The sequence below is a fragment of the Gopherus evgoodei genome, chromosome 20 (assembly GCF_007399415.2).
Source record: "Gopherus evgoodei ecotype Sinaloan lineage chromosome 20, rGopEvg1_v1.p, whole genome shotgun sequence".
Lineage (NCBI taxonomy): Eukaryota > Metazoa > Chordata > Testudines > Testudinidae > Gopherus > Gopherus evgoodei.
The window spans coordinates 17,734,299-17,747,482 of record NC_044341.1 but is presented as its reverse complement, the minus strand read 5'-3'; positions in this window follow the sequence as shown (position 1 = coordinate 17,747,482).

The following is a 13,184-nucleotide window of genomic DNA, read 5'->3' as shown; positions in this document are numbered from 1 at the left end:
CCTAGCATTAGCTGCCGTCTGGCCCCTATCGTGCAGCAAGGGCACTTTTCTCCTGCTTCTGAGAAGTCATCAAGATCCCTCAGAAGCTGTATCTATATTCTCTATATAGCTGAGGAGATTGACGGCTGTAACTCATGATGCTTCACTTAGTTTGGCGTTGACCTCTTTGAAATTATTGTGGTTTACATGGAATGAAAGAAAAAATTAAAAGGACAATTTCCTTGCCTTCCTTAAATTAAAAAACAAAAATTATAATCTAGTCATGCCTGGAGGTTAGAGGATGAGATGTTATAGCCCAGGCCAAAAATGTCTGCATGTCATAAACAGCACATTCACAGATGGCCACCGAAAGAGATACGGAGAGAAAAACTTTTGCCTTTCCATACCAAGGCAGGATGCATTGGCTATAGTGGGCCTGCCTTTCTCACAGCAGGAAGATGGGGCTGGGCTACACAGCTACCAGGGATTCCAGTGGTGGAAAAGGGTTGGTCAAGGAAAAAAAAAATGATGCCCAATGAACATGAATGCTGAATACTCAAAATTAAAAAATATTAAAGCCTCAACATGAATATCCTGCTCTGGAATGTGGTGCTGGAATACAGATCCTGGGATGATGACTAATAATCTGCATTACCCTAGTCTAGGAGCATTAGGCACTGTGAAGTCTGATATCCAGAAACTAATCCCCTATAGCAGATATAGAAGACAGACGAACAGTGTGGGGGGGAAGCACAGGCTCAGAAACACCTAGGCCACCAGTTCAGAGTCATGTAGCAGATATTCTTATCTGGCTTCCTTAGCATGTGCTGAGCTCCAGCTCTGCATGGAAATGAGAGGTTGTAGCTGCTCCCAAATTCCCTCTGGGTATATCTGCAAGTCTGCAGTAGCTGTGGCATTACGTTTCCCTTCTCAGCTAGCTGGTAACCAATCTTCTAAGTGTAAGCCGGGGAATGGTCCCACTATTGTGGGGAACTTTCTGGGCTTATACACTACCCCAGTGAAATGGGCTAGTGAAAGGATCTGAGTCCTCGCTCACAATTCCTTTAACCAGAGGCTGCCTGACCTCGAGGGCTCCCTTTCCACTCTCCTGTGTGGCAGAGTCCTCATAACCCCAACAAGGCTGGGCCCAGGATTCCTAGAAGGCTTAACCCCTCAACCTTGTTGTGGTCACTTAGGGCAGGGGCTAGGGTGTCCCCACTCTGGGATGCTCTCTGCACTGCTCCCTGCTCATGCTTCCCTGACCCACTGATCATTACATATAGCTCAAAGCAAATACAATTTATTTCACAGTGTTAGGCCTAAATAAAGATATAGCAGACAAAACCAAGTATGCCAACCTGACCAAAGTCAGGCTAACAGAGGTTTGTGGGTAATCCCTGAATGGAAAACACTAAGAAGCAGCAGCATGTCTCACAAGCGCTGGGAAAAAGTGAGATAAAAGAGAAGCTGCATTCCTGGCATAGTAGCAGATGTGCTGTGTTCGGGCAGCTCCTTCGAAGAACTAATAAGAGCCCTAGTTTCCCAGCCTCCTTGTTTTCACTCCCTGGTTTTGTTCTTTGTTTGTTTTTAACTCCCCTACATCTCTAACTTTAGGCATGCATGTATACTAAAGGTGTCTAGTTTCTAGTTGTTAGAAGAAGGGGTGGGTTGCTCCAGTGAATAATTTATAACGCAATGGAACTGTCTATATAGGCTTATACTAAGATGTAAAGAGGGGGCTGGTTCTCTCTGGAGACAAGCTGCTCTCTATTGATGCGTGCACTTGTCAATAAAGAGCTTTTGATCGGACCTTGCTGATGTTGCCTGTCTCTCTCGCGGTCAGACAACGAACTTTGCCGTCGGGGTTAGAGTCCCTGACAACAGCAATCAATTTAAAAAATAAAGAAAAATGGGAAAGGTGGAAGGAAAACCCATCACCCCGCTCTGTGCCTTGGGGACATCACAACCAGCGTCTCTGGAACATCAGGTCAGGGCTGTGGTGCAGGGACTCTGCGCTCGGACACTTGCCTGGCAGTGGCCACATGCCCTCAGCCTCTAGGCGCAGGACCCTTCTTCCCAGTGTCACTCCCCCCCTGACCTCTCGGGGTTACGATTCCCCCCAGGTCCGGCCTGTGGGGCCTCTTGGCTGAGACGTCTCCCTGCGCTGGGCCTTCTGCCCAGGGTCCCCCTCGTCGCTCTCCCCAGCTGCTCACCGCACCCAGCTCTGGACAGCTCCAGCCCCAGCTCCACCCTGACCCTGCCTCAGCGCCGCTGCTGCTGCTCCGCTTCCAGCCCTCTGGGCTGCTTCTCTGGCCCCTCTGGCACAGCTCTGCTCCCCGGCTCAGCTCGGGCCCCTGCTCTCTCCTTAACTCCGCCCTGTTCCGGCCCAGGCAGCTCCAGCTAGGCTGACCAGCTGTCCCGATTTTATAGGGACAGTCCCAATTTTGGGGTCTTTTTCCTATTACCCCCCCATCCCAATTTTTCACACTTCCTGTCTGGTCACCCTAGCTCCAGCTCACACAGAGGATGCCCTCCACGCCGGCCTCCTGATTCCCTCATTGGCCTGCCCGCCCTGTCAATCAGGCTAACCTGGAGCATTGGCCTCTCACCATTGTTCCTGGGGACTGTCAGTCTCAGGGTCCTGACCGCCCATCGACCCTCCCACTTCCTTTTGGCACTGGGAGCTAGCAACCAACCCTGCCCACCACTGAGTTTTAGTAGGAGGCCACAGTACCCCCACCAGTGCCTATGTCCTGAGTCAGGAACATCCCAGCAACCCTGGGAGAGAGAAGGGCAGAGATAAGAGCAGCAGATAAGTAGGTGCTTTGGACTCAAGTGCTGAGCACTACGGACTGAAGAGAATATTGAGAGGACGAGAGGAGGCGGCATCTCCAGTCTGAGCGAATGTGACACAGAAGCCCCTCAAAGATCTCTGTTGCTGCTGCAATCACCTACCTCCTGGAAGTAGCTCCTCAACCCTTTCCTTTGTGAGGCACAAGGGCATATTCCCACTTGGAAGAGACTTGTTCTTGTGCTAAACCATGACTAGACAGGACAGCTAGGCAATGCACAGGCAAAGCCCATTGGAGAAAAGGGGCGTCTTTCCGATGGGCTGTGGATCAGGTTCTTAGTGAACTTATTTCCATTTGACTGGACATCTGTAGCTTGCAGACCATGACGCATTTACTGGAAGAAAATCCTCTCAGTTTTTCCCTTTTTCTGAGTACTTTCTTGGTTGTTTTCTTGCATTCCTCTAGAAAGGGACACCCAGCACAGTGAGGAAGAGACCCAAATATTCCATGATATATGTCTTGTCAGCTGTTCTGCCCATTGCATTCACGCAGCGGGGCTGATAAATGTCTGCAGGAGAAGAGCTATGCATCCTGGGCGTGTGTTACAGAGCTTCTGTCTACATTATTTTTGAGTGATGACTGGGTCCTGGCAGCATTTTAATAAACAGAAGATCTGTAATTTACAGCCTCTTAGGTCGGGACTGAGACTATGTTATGCTGGAGGTTTGATATTTCCTCTGTGTGAAGCACCTTGACAAGCCTGCATTTCCAACCTGGTGCTAATACAGATCATGCCTCTGTGACCTGATCATGTTTTATGCACACTCACTAAGCTCTGAAGAACACTGAAATGCTGAGTGCAGTCTCATGTCACTGCCATTTCTTTAGCATCATTGGATGGGGATGTTCCAGTGCGGAAGACTGAAAGCTTTACTTTTGATGGGATAAAACACTTACGTGTGGAGCAGGAATCCCCATGCATTAAGGCATAAGCCAACAACTAACTAACAAAGTCTTCTCCTATGAACAGCTTACTATGCATTAAGGATTTTCTTCTCTGTGCTCTGGAGCTGCAGGAGCTGTCCATCCTCAGAGCCAGGGTCCTGGGCTAGATGGACTCCTGCTGTGCTCTGGAGTGACAATTCCTGTGTTCTGATGAATGTCTGGGCAATGCAATGTTATCAATCCAGATGCAGTGAGAATAGCTGAAAATGGCCCCTGCTATCACTGGGATCCCCTGCTATTGAGACCAGATTCATGAGTATGCACGGCCTGTATTGATGATGCGAAGTAGCTATAAATTTGTCTTGACTGGCTGTTTAAGCCAAGTTTATAGCTGCTTTGAGTTACTAGAGCTGCACAAACCATCATCACAATAAATCCAGCCAGTGATGTCGTCTACTATTTAGAAAGAAGTGTTAAAAGCTGGGGTCCATTTCAGAGCCTGTTAGCAAGGCAAGGTGTCCTTTGGACACTCAGCAGGACCTGTGCTGAGTGTGGACCCCTGCTTTACATGGAGGCACATTCTGCTCTCAGCTGCCCTCATGAACTCCAGAGACACCCATCATCTTATAATGCAACTGGAAAGGATTCAGAACAAACAGTGTCACTTTGGAAGAAACATGGTTGGAACATTTGCACTTCAACATGTGTAACGCTTTTCGTTGGCTCCTCAGTAGAGGCACCAGATGGATAGAACCATTCATACTGTGGCAAACTCAGGACACTTAGCTACCAAGAGAGGGGTAGTAATTAGTCCCAGAAGGCTTAACCATGGAGGAATAAGGTTCAGCTGGAACAAGGGTTACGAGGGAGCTAATTAGTTTCAGCTGGCCCCAATGGCTGGAGACCTTTTTAAACCCTCCCTGGCAGGGGGAGCAGGGGGGAGGAGAGAAGTAGAGTAGCTGCCAGCCAGTAGGGGCAGCTGAACTCTGAAACTTTTCTTGCAAGGCAGATTGCACTCTCCCCAGAAGGAGAGGAAAACAGAACAAGGGCCTGACTGAGAAGGGATCAACCAGACCCTGTGCGACTGTGAAGGGCTTTTTGCTTTGCCCAAGCCTGTGTCTCCAAGGCTAAGAAGGACTGAGCTAGCAGAGGAGAGGCAGGTACTTTGCCACAATACATTTAAGTCATATCTTGCTTTTCCAGCAGCATGAACTTGCCTTCTAGTGGGAACAGACAGAAGTTCTCACAGACTCCGCCATTCTAGGTGTAAGTGGGGTCTGAATGAGCTCTCCACTGACAGCTAGCTAGGGAGGGGGAAAGACTTCAGGAGCAGACTGTAGTTACATGAACACACCTACTCTCTCTAGGTATCCAGCAGATAGGGTGGTATTGCTCAAAGCGATCGACTTTGGCTGGTGGGTTACAAATCACTTTAGTACTGAATGCAGAGGTAGTGAAATGTTATCAGTGTTAACATTTTTTGGATGGATAATGGGGAGCAGAACTGTGTTTAACCTGTCCTGATCTAGGAGGTCACCCTCAACTGAAATGAACTCACTAAGCCATGGGCTTGGATGCAGACCACTGTGAAAGTAAGAGAGGGTGGGGCTAGGTGTCCCTGCCAAGAGGTGTGGGTACTATCTCAGAGCCTCAGGCACAGTTTAAATCTGCACCTTCCCACTGGTCAAAGATAGAGCTAAGCATGGCTTCATTAGGAGTCTTTTGTTTTAAGTGCTCACTAGAGTGGAAATCACTCCTTGTGGGACAGCATTTCTGCCCAGCCTGTTTCAGCAATGAAGTTTCCCCACTAACCACTGACAATCACTGGGACCTGGGGGTCACAGTAGAGAAGCAGGTGGCAGCAGAAGGTGACTGCATGCAGTACAGTGGCTGGCACCCTGGCCCACGGAGTGGCAACAGGCAGGGCAGCCAACCAGAGCATGTACTCGATGGCAGAATGAGCAAGGTCCTTTCTTTCTCTCTCCCCACCCTCAGGTGAGAGGTGAATTCACACAGACGCACCTCTGAACCCTGGGTCCTCACTTACCAAGGACAATCACTGTGAGTGGGGTGTGCAGAGGGAGCAGAGAGGGGCACTTTAAAGTAACTTTTAATGGTCAGACTTAAGAAGCTGAGGCAAAAGGCTACTGCCCAACTTACTCTAGGGTCAGTCTTTTACTCACGGTGGATGTGATATATCCTGACTTTAGCAAAGCTTTTGATACGGTCTCCCAAAGTATTCTTGCCAGCAAGTTAAAAAAGTATGGATTGGATGAATGGACTATAAGGTGTATAGAAATCTGGCTAGATTGTTGGGCTCAATGGGTAGTGATCAGTGGCTCCATGTCTAGTTGGCAGCCGGTATCGAGTAGAGTACCCCAGGGGTTGGTCCTGGGGCGGGTTTTCTTCAACATCTCTATTAATGATCTGAATAATGGGATGAATTGCACCCTCAAAAAGCAACAAAGAGTCCCGTGGCACCTTATAGACTAACAGAAGTACTGGAGCATGAGCTTTCGTGGGTGAATACCCACTTCGTTGGATGCTTTTACAGATCCAGACTAACACGGCTACCCCTCTGATACCCTCAGAAAGTCCACAGATGAAACTACATTAGAAGGAGAGGTAGATATGCCAGAGGGTAGGGATAGGGTCCAGAGTGATCTAGACAAATTGGAGGATTGGGCCAAAATAAATCTGATGAGGTTCAACAAGGACAAGTGCAGAGTCCTGCACTTAGAAATCTCATGCACAACTACAGGCTGAGGACCAACTGGCTAAGCAGTAATTCTGCAGAAAAGGACCTGGGGATTACAGTGGATGAGAAACTGGATATGAGTCAGCAGTGTCCCCATATTGCCAAGAAGGCCAAAGGCATACTGGGCTGTATTAGTAGGAGCATTGCCAGCAGATCGAGGGAAGTGATTAGTCGCCTCTGTTCCACAACGGTGAGGCCACACCTGGAGTACTGTGTCCAATTTTGGTCCCCCCACTACAGGAGGGATGTGGACAAATTGGAGAGAGTCCAGTGGAGTGCAACAAAAATGATTAGGGGGTGGGGCACATGACTTACGAGGAGAGGCTGAGGGAACTGGACTTATTTAGTCTACAGAAGAGAAGAGTGAGGGGGGATTTGATAGCAGCCTTCAACTACTGGAAGTGGGGTTCCAAAGAGGATGGAGCTCGGCTGTTCTCAGTGGTGGCAGATGACAGAACAAGAAGCAATGGTCTCAAGTTACAGTGGGGGAGGTTTAGGTTGGATATTAGGAAACACTATTTCACTAGGAGGGTAGTGAAGCACTGGAATGGGTTACCTAGAGCGGTGGTGGAATCTCCATCCTTAGAGGTTTTTAAGGCCCAGCTTGACAAAGCCTTGGCTGGGGTGATTTAGTTGGGGTTGGTCATGGTTTAAGGAGGGAGTTGGACTATATGACCTCTCTTCCAACCCTAATCTTCTATGATTCTATGTTTGTGCATCCTGCTTGCAGCGCTTTCCCAAATTAATGCTGGGTTACTTCCCGCCTTTTATTAAAAGTTTCTTTGCTACACAGACTCTGTTTGCCCTCTCGCAAGTATTCATCAGAGAGGCTCCCAGGGGGTGGTGTGTAATTGTCCCAGGTTGCTGGATGGTGAATCTAGCTGATTCTGCGCTGTATTGTTGAAAAGGAACCCCTGGATATTGAACCTGGCCCCTTGTTGCTGCCAGCTGTGACTGGCAGAATGGTTACACAGGCTTGAATACTGTGATGCTCTTAGGTTCAGCTCTTTGCTTTGACACCTATTCCATGTGCCAGGAGCTATTTCAGCGAAAAAGCTCTTCCTGGCCTTCAGTCTAACTCTCGTTGCTCACTCAGAATTCATTTCTTAATATGTAGTGGAAATGCTACCAAGCTGGAGCAGTTGCAGATGAGCAGAGAGCTGGTAGGTCACAGAGCACATCTGTGTGCCTCCCTGAATGACTATGGCTATGCAGGAGGAGAAGCAGAGGAGATCAAAGCTGTCAGACAGGGAGGACCAGAAACCATCAATGGGATCAGACCTGCTAGGGAAGTGGGGAATTGAACAAGGCAGGTGATCTGCATGTGTGGGATACACGGGGAGAGAAGAGCCAGAAGACTGGGCAAAGTGTTCAGGGGAGAAGGAGACCAAGTGGCAGGGAAGCCTATGTGAGGATCTGATGAAAGAAGATGAGAATAAGATGTGGGGAGATGGAAGAAGGAGCCGAGGTTCCAGAAGGACAGAACACTTGGTACAGGCATTGTTCACTCTAAGCCAATGGTTCCCAAACTTGTTCCATCATTTGTGCAGGGAAAGACCCCTGACGGGCCGGGCTGGTTTGTTTACTTGCCATGTCCGCAGGTTCAGCTGATTACGGCTCCCAGTGGCCGCAGTTCACTGCTCCAGGCCAATGGGAGCTTCTGGAAGTGGCGCGGGCATACTGGGAGTCATGATCATCCAAACCTGCAGATGTGGTAGGTAAACAAACCGGCCCAGCCCGCCAGGGGCTTTCCCTGCACAAGCAATGGAACATGTTTGGGAACCACTGCTCTAAGCCATTTGCCATTAATTGCCGCCAGTGATATTAGTATGTAGGTCACATGTAAGCAGTTTGGTGTAAGCACTGGATATCTGAAATTCACAGTCCAGTTGGTTCTGATTGGACGCATAGGTCACATTGTCTGTGTCTCCTCCCTGGTTGGATTTTGCCCTTGCTTGCATCCTTGTCAGTAAACAACAAAGAGAAGATATAATTGATGCATAGTGCAGTGTCCGTGCCAATGGGATCATTTCAGACAGGGGATGCACTGAAAGCAACAACAGAACAGGAAGGGACAGAAAATTCTGCAGAAAAAAATGATTCAAGAAAAGAAAAAAGCCCAGAACTAACTCACACAGCCAGTTCCTCTGCCAGGGTAAACCAGTGAAGCACCATTAGCTTATGCCAGCTGAGGGGCTGGTCCAATTTTTGTCCCAAAAGAGAATATAAACAAAAAGGAAGGCACAAAAGACGAGAGGTGAGACATGAATGGAAGAAGGTGCAGCCAGAAAAGTAACATTTGCTTTTCGCTTTTTTGGCGAGACATAGTAAAAAAGAAAAAAAATTCTCTCAAGAAGCGAAAGCGATAGGACGCCTATTAGCCCAGGAATTAAGCTAGAGGGAATGAACAAAAAGGTAACTGCGTGGAGTTTAAACGCATGAGGAATCCTTACTGGAGAACAGCATGGGAAAGGACATTTCTTCAAATACCTTAAAAGCTGATCCACTTCTGAAAGGCAGACAAAGGCCCCCTGAAATGAGACTACACAGCACAACACACCATAGAAATAAAAGTAAGGGAAAAAACTGCAGAGAAATTGGCAGCATTGATTACACAGTGGAACTGTAAAACACAACACAAATATTAAATTCAAGAAAAGCATCCAGAGAAGATGGTGGGGGGGTCCCCTACTGAGTCTGTCAGGCTGTTTAACAAATACATTATGCCCCTCTCTGAACTAGAGCCCTGAGGAAAGCTGAAATAGAAGTAATGCTTGCAAAAATCACTGAACGGAGCCAGTGGCTGATAGAAGGGGGAAAGGATCCTCTATCAACAGCTCTGAAATCACGTGGTCATGAGGCAGGCCTATTTAGTGATTTGTCTATCCCAGCGTCCTCACAGGACTTTCCCCTACAGGAAACTGCCCAGCACTTCATCCAGTCTAGTTTAACTGTCTCAGGCAACTCACCGATCCCCCCAAGAGGCTCTGGACCCCCTCAGTGCACAGGTTCTGTGGCCTCTGAGGTGCAGAAAGTCAGACTGGATGATCATGATGCTCCTTTCTGGCCACAATGTTTCTTGAGTTTATAAAAACACAGACAGGACATTTCCCCTGAGAGTCACCCTGATTGTTCCTGTTTTTAATTCCACCCCGTTCTCCCTGGTTATGGAGCTTAGTTCTCCTCTCACCTCTCTCCAAGTGATACTATTTGTACTTAACCCTAAGCTCAGTCACATCAGTTCTACACCATTCTAACTCCACTAGCTTTAAGGAAGTTACTCCAACTTCACAACAAAGTAAAGGACAGCAGGATTTGGGTCTTTCCTGTTAGTTTTTTCTTAAACATCAATCCTTCCTTCTTGCCTGCCCTGTCCTCATCCTGCCACCCCAGACAAAGATGCTCATTTTTATTGCCCTTATCGGAACTCCTTCTGATTTTTCAATATCCTCCTGACGTTGAGGTGTGTCCAGCTCAGTGCAATACTGCAGTCAGGGTGACCCAATCTTTCCCCTCTGGGTTCAACCCAGAAAAATCTCCCAAACCGCTCAGCACAAAGTCTGGGCAAAGATTTCCCCAGGCTGATGGAGACAGAGTCAGGTTTGTGCTGGGGACTAGAGAGCCAGAGGGAAACCCTGCAGATTCCACCTGGGAGCAAATGAATTAAATCTTCAGATCATCTGGCCTCCTTGATTTTGCTCAATGCAGAAAAGTGCTGGATGGTGTAGAAAGCTCTGCCCTGCACAAAGCAATGGGACGACTGAGCCAAAAGAAAGCTGATGAGGTTCAACAAGGACAAGTGCAGAGTCCTGAACTTAGGACAGAAGAATCCCATGCACTGCTACAGGCTGGGGACCGAAGGCTAAGCAGCAGTTCTGCAGAAAAGGACCTAGGGGTTACAGTGGACGAGAAGCTGGATGTGAGTCAGCAGAGTGGCCTTGTTGCCAAGAAGACTAACGGCATATTGGGCTTTATTAGTAGGAGCATTGCCAGCAGATCGAGGGAAGTGATTATTTCCCTCTATTCCACAGCTGTGAGGCCACACCTGAAGTATTGTGTCCAGTTTTGGTCTTCCCACTACAGGAGGGATGTGGAAAAATTGGAGAGTGTCCAGCAGAGAGCACTGAAAATGATTAGGGGCCTGAGGTACATGACTTATGAAGAGAGGCTGAGGGAACTGGGCTTATTTAGTCTGCAGAAGAGAAGAGTGAGGGGGGATTTGATAGCAGCCTTCAACTACCTGAGAGGGAGTTCCAAAGACAATGGCACTCAACTGTTCTCAGTGGTGGCAGATGACAGAACTAGCAGTAATGGTCTCAAGTTGCAGTGGGGGAGGTCTAGGTTAGATATTAGGAAACATTATTTCACTAGGAGGGTGGTGAAGCACTGGAATGGGTTACCTAGGGAGATGGTGGAATCTCCATCCTTAGAAGTTTTTAAGACCCAGCTTGACAAAGCCCTGGCTGGGATGATTTAGTTGGGGATTGGTCCCGCTTTGAGCAGGGGGTTGGAGTAGATGACCTCCTGAGGTCTCTTCCAACCCTAATCTTCCATGATTCTATTAAACTAATTAATTAATTAACCCCTCTACTTGGAGGCCAAGAGCCTCATAATACAGCTGCCCTTCACTGTCCCAGGAGCGAGACAGTGTTTGCAATCCCCACTGTGCACCAGCATACTGACCTGCTGCCAAGCCCCAGGGTGAGAGTGGGTGGGAAGTACCCAGCATGTGGGCTCAAACAGCAACTGTTTGTAGACAAAGGTCTCTCCCCGCCCCTGATTCTGTGATGGTATTTTGACAACTGTCATAAACAGATAGTTAAGGATTAATGTCTCTTTTACCTGTAAAGGGTTAACAAACAGGGAACCAAACACCTGACCAGGGGACCAATCAGGAGACAAGATACTTTCAAATCTCGGTGGAGGGAAGCCTTTGTTTGTGTTTTTTGGGTTTGGCTTTGTTCTCTCTGGGCTCAGAGAGTGACCACACGTACTTACAGGCTCTCTAATCTTCTATTCCAATTTTGTAAGTATAAAGGTAGAAAGGCAGTATAGTCTTTTTATTCGTTTTTCTTTATTTGCAAATGTGTATTTGGCTGGAAGTATTTTAAATTGTATTTCTGCTGGAGGAGGCTTTTTTCTCCAGTTTCTATAAGCTGACAGACCCTGTAATATTCCATCTTGAATTTACAGTGATTTTCTTTATTCTTTTTTCTTTTATTAAAAGTTTTGCTTTTAAGACTTGTCTGATTTTTCCCCTTGTTGAGGTTCAAGGGAATTGAGACTGTACTTAACAGGGAAGGAGAAGGGAGGGGGAGAGAAAGGGGGGAACCCACCTGATTTCTCTGTGTTGTGATTCAAGGAGTTTGAATCATGGTGATCTCCTAGTGTACCCAGGGCGGGAAAGATCTGGAAGGAAGAAAGGAGAAGGGGGAATCCCTTTTTTTAGATTCACGGAGCTTGAATCTGTATATCTCTCCAGGAGCCCAGGGAGGGAACACCTGGAGGGGAGGAGGGGGAAGGGAAATGGTTTATTCCCCTTTGTTGTGAGACTCAAGGAATTTGGGTCTTGGGGGTCCCCAGGGAAGGTTTTGGGGGAGAACAGAGTTTATCAGGCACTCTACTCTAAGTCCTGATTGGTGGCAGCACTACAGGATCTAAGCTGGTAATTAAGCTTAGGGGAATTCATGCTAATACCCATATTTTGGACGCTAAGGTTCAGAATTGGGAATTATACTATGACATGGTGTGCAGCGTTGGGATAAGAATCCAAAAACCAGTGAGTTAAAAGCAAAAGCCAGTAAGATTATTATTTTTCTTTTTTCTCTGCTAGCTGCTTATGAGTAGAGAAAAGGGGTTTTTTTAAAGCAAGTCTGCAGTTTTTTTTTCCTTTCTTTCTTCCTTCTGAGTACACTGAAGGCAGAGAGATTAAGGTTTAACAAGGGTCTTTTGTTAAACAAAAGGACTCCAGTTGTGAGTCAACAGAGACCAGCAAAACACATCTGCAAATCAAAGGGTTTCTTTTTTTTTTACTCTGTCGCGAATGGCTACTTAGAAAAGTTAAAAAAGACTCTGTTGCTAAGCAACCCTTAGCAGGCAGCAGAGGAACAGCATTTCAGGCAGTAAACAGAAGAGGGTGCACCAGCACAACAAAGCAGGTACAATGAGCACCAGGGCAGCAACAAGCAAACTAAAAATAGCTAAATTAAAAGCAACAAACAAACACAACGAACATAAAAGACGAATGGAACTAATTCAGGCAGAAATGGCCAGGGAAGAGGCTGCCCACAGGAAAGACATGGAGAAGCAACAAAAAGAGCTGGAACTAAAAGAAAAAGAGATGGAGCTCCAGAGGGAAGCCCAACAGCAGGCCATGGAATTAGAACAGGCTAAGCAACAGAACACAGCCAATCCTAACAACACTTCACCAGTTGTTGTTCCACATCCCAAAAAATTTCCCACCTACAAGGCAGGTGATGACACTGAAGCCTTCTTAGAAAATTTTGAAAGGACCTGCCATGGATGCAGCATCTCTGAAGACCAGTACATGATAGAGCTGAGGCCACTGCTCAGTGGACCCTTAGCAGAGGTGGCGGCTGAAATGCCTAAGGAGAACATGAACGATTATAAACTTTTTCAAACCAAGGCCAGATACAGAATGGGGATAACACCTGAGCCTACCCGTCGGCGGTTCAGAACCCTAAAATGGA